Source organism: Bison bison, unplaced genomic scaffold (genome assembly GCF_000754665.1).
Source record: "Bison bison bison isolate TAMUID 2011002044 unplaced genomic scaffold, Bison_UMD1.0 scf7180017864295, whole genome shotgun sequence".
Lineage (NCBI taxonomy): Eukaryota > Metazoa > Chordata > Mammalia > Artiodactyla > Bovidae > Bison > Bison bison.
The window spans coordinates 9,870,111-9,873,557 of NW_011494867.1; the positions used below are offsets into that span (position 1 = coordinate 9,870,111).

General features: G+C 50.7%; 1 non-coding gene across 1 annotated transcript; it reads left to right on the forward strand.

Annotated features, from left to right (window-relative positions):
- The first annotated feature begins 2,336 nt into the window (after window positions 1-2,336).
- TRNAG-CCC lies at window positions 2,337-2,409 on the forward strand. The gene has a single exon. It is a non-coding gene; the product is annotated as a tRNA-Gly (tRNA).
- Window positions 2,410-3,447: the final 1,038 nt, after the last annotated feature.

Here is a 3,447-nt window from a genome sequence, read left to right on the forward strand (position 1 = left end):
TCATCCGGAGAAACACCCGGAAGGCCGGCCCACATGCCTGTTCTCCAGCCCCCTGGCCTCAGGCTGGGCTTCCCCTCTGTCCATCTGCCGGGCCCCGTCCTCTCCCTTTCAAGCAGTGCTGCTGCCAGCGAGGGGGCGATGGAGGAAAGAGCTGACAGGCTGGAGCAGACCCTGCCTGCCCCCCCCCGCCCCCCGCCCCCAGGCTTTACAGATGCTGTCACATTAAACCTGCCACCAATGAGGTGGATGCTCTCGCTGCTCCACTTTACTGGTGAGAAAATTCACCAGGTGAAGGTGGGCACCTTCCAGAAGAGCACGCGGGGTTGGGATGGACCTGCGGTTCCCACCCAGGCCCCTGACAACTTCAAGCACCTGGAAGCCCCTGGGCTGCTGCTGGAGTCGATTCTGTGACCTTGGACAGACCCCCAACCTCTTGTATAACGTGGCTGGACAGTGTGTTTCCAAGAGCTCCCTCCTGGCTCTCAGCAGCTCTCCTCTGCTCTTTCCTATAGGCCACGGGGGTGAGAGATGCAGCCTTGGCCCCGGAGAGGAACAGCTGTGGGCTGGAGGGCTTGGGAGGGGGTGAGAAAGGGGCTGGGAGAGGGCAAGAGAGGATGGGGGCTGGGGGAGGCGGGAGCAGCTGCCAAAGGCAGGCTGGTGTTCAGGAACACGCACGAGCAAAGGAAGGACAGTGGGGAGTTTGAACCAGGATGGAGGATCTCAAAAGCCAGACAAGTGCTGATTTTTTTTTTTCTCTTTAATTGAGAAAACTGATATTATTTTTTAATACCAGTATTGTTATTTAAGGGCTTCCCTGGTGGCTCAGATGGTAAAAAAAAAAAAATCTGCCTGCAATGTGGGAGACTTGGGTTCAGTCCCTGGGTTGGGAAGATCCACTGAGGAGGGCATGGCAACCCACTCCAGTATTCTTGCCTGGAGAATCCCATGGACAGAGCCTGGTGGGCTATGGTCCATGGGGTTGCAAAGTGTTGGACATGACTGAGCGACTAACACACTTTATTGTTATTTAAACAGAAAAAAAAAAAACAGGCTAACTTTGAAATAATGATTTCTTCTTTTTTTTTCAGGGATGAAGAGAATTTTTAAAACACCCAAGCCTATTAATTAGCACATTTATTACACATTGTTTTCCCCTGGAGATCATTTAAATTGATTTACTTTTTGTCCTGTGATGGTGACTACAACCAGATCCCAGCCATTCCCAACTGCAGTTCTATGCAATGAGCCTTTTGATATTCATTAATCACATAATCAGTGGGTAAACAAGTTATTCAAAATGACATTAACTCTGCCGTGTTCTGCCAAGTAAGTAATATTTGTCCCCACATGGCATAAATCTGCCTGTCCAGTCCTTCCCTCCCGACAGTCCCTGTTACCACATTATTCGCGTGGTTCCTTTGACTCAGCTGATTTATTATTGTAGGGTGATGATGAAGGTTGCTTCTGAAAGGGAGAGCCTGTTAATGTCTTCCTGGCCCAATCCCCCCCTGGGTGGAGTTTTGCCAACAACTGCATTTTTGAGCTGGGAGGTGACATAACCCAGCTGGGCACAACACACAAGCCGCCTTTGCCACCACTCCCATCTCCCATCGCCCGCAGCTCCGAGCCCCGGGGTCTGTCCTGGACCCCTACCCCGTGCTGCCCCTCCCCTTGTGTGGTCTCACCGCTGAGCACGAGTGTGGACCAAGAGGCGAATCGAGGGGCCACTCCACCTTTCCAAGCCTCAGTTTCCCCACCCGGCGAATGAGAGTTGGTCACAGTGGAATGAACTGGGAAGAGAGCCAAGCCTTGTGCCTGGATCTTCGTGGTCATCGGCAGTGGTGGTGGCTGTTATCAGCCCTGGCTGCTCTCAGCTTGTTGTCTCTTTCCATCTCCCTGGCTCCCTGCCCCATGGGGTCTCCCACAAAGAAGATGCCCAACAAACCAGCGTTGAATGGAAAATGAATAAATGATAGAATCTTCTCTTCACAGGAGTGGGTTAGAGCAGGGGTCCCCGACATCCAGGATCTCATGCCTGATGATCTGAGGTGGAGCTGATGTAATAACAATAGAAATAAAGTGCACAATACATGTAATGTGCTTGAATCATCCCCAAACCATCCCCTGTCCCCCATCTGAGGAAAAACTGTCTTCCATGAAATCGATCCCTGGAGCCAGAAAGGTTGGGGACCATTGGGTTAGACAGAAAGAACAGAAACCCTGTTCCAAAATATGGCTCTGGAAGAGGTTTTGAAATTTTCCATTTTACTATGAGCTCTTTTTGTTGTTGTTGTTGCTGACCTGTAGAAGCATTCTAAAAGACCTAGAGAGGGACTTCCCTGCTGGTCTAGTGGCTAAGACTCTGAGCTCCCAATGCAGAGGGCCCAGGTTCAAACCCTGGTCAGGGAACTAGATTCCACATCCTTCAAATAAAAGACCCTGCGTGCCACAGCAAAGACTGAAGATCCTGCAGACTGCAACTGAGACCCAGTGCAGCCAAATAAGTCGATCAGTATTTGAATAATAAAAGACCTAGAGAATGTGGATCAAACCACACCTGAGCTCCTTGTGGATTGTCAGTCATAAGAACCAACAAAGTCTCCTTTTCTTTGTCTGTTTGACTGATGAAGTCTGAGTTTCCTGTCCTTGGAAATAAAACATCTCTAACTGATGTTTCTGAATGTGTCCTAAAAATGTACATGTTTATTCAGATGATCTCCCAAATAAACTGCCTGCCTGTAAATCCTTGCCTCAGGGTCTCCTTCTGGGGGAACCCAAACATCTGGGAGGACCAAGACAGAACTCCTCAGAGCAGGTGCCCCATATGGCTCCTCCCATCACCACTCTGCCCTCTTTCCTCCTAGGCTCTGCTCGTCCTGTTTATTTTTTTTTTTTTGGCTGTGGTGGGTCTTTGTTGCTGCCCACTGGCCTCTCTTTTGGGGGCACACAAGCTTACTTCCTGTGGCATGTGGGATCTTAGTTCCCAGACCAGGGATGAAACCCACGTCCCCTGCATTGGAAGGCGGATTCTTAACCACTGGACCACCAGGGAAGTCCCCTGTCCTGTTAGTTTCCTTCTTAACTTACCTGTGGTCTGCCTCCCTCCCCTGATCATCCCCTCCAGCCACATGTCTGGGAGCATCTGTCTTACTGACAGAACAATGCCTGGCCCAAGGCAGGCATTTAAGAAACAATGCCCTAGAAGCTAACCATTGCCCTTCTGACTTCTGACTTGGCCATGATCCAGAGATAGGTGAGCTTGACCCATGCCACCCATCACCTGGGGGACCCTCCCATTTCCTCCTACAGCCCGAGGTCAGCCCGAGGTCAGTCTATGAGGCTAGACCTGCCCCAACACACCAGAGAAGCCACTTGTCATGTCTCAGTATTGTTTAATGTTTCTCTAGGAGTTGCAGGGGTGGGGGAGCCCCAGAAGCTTAGTTAGGA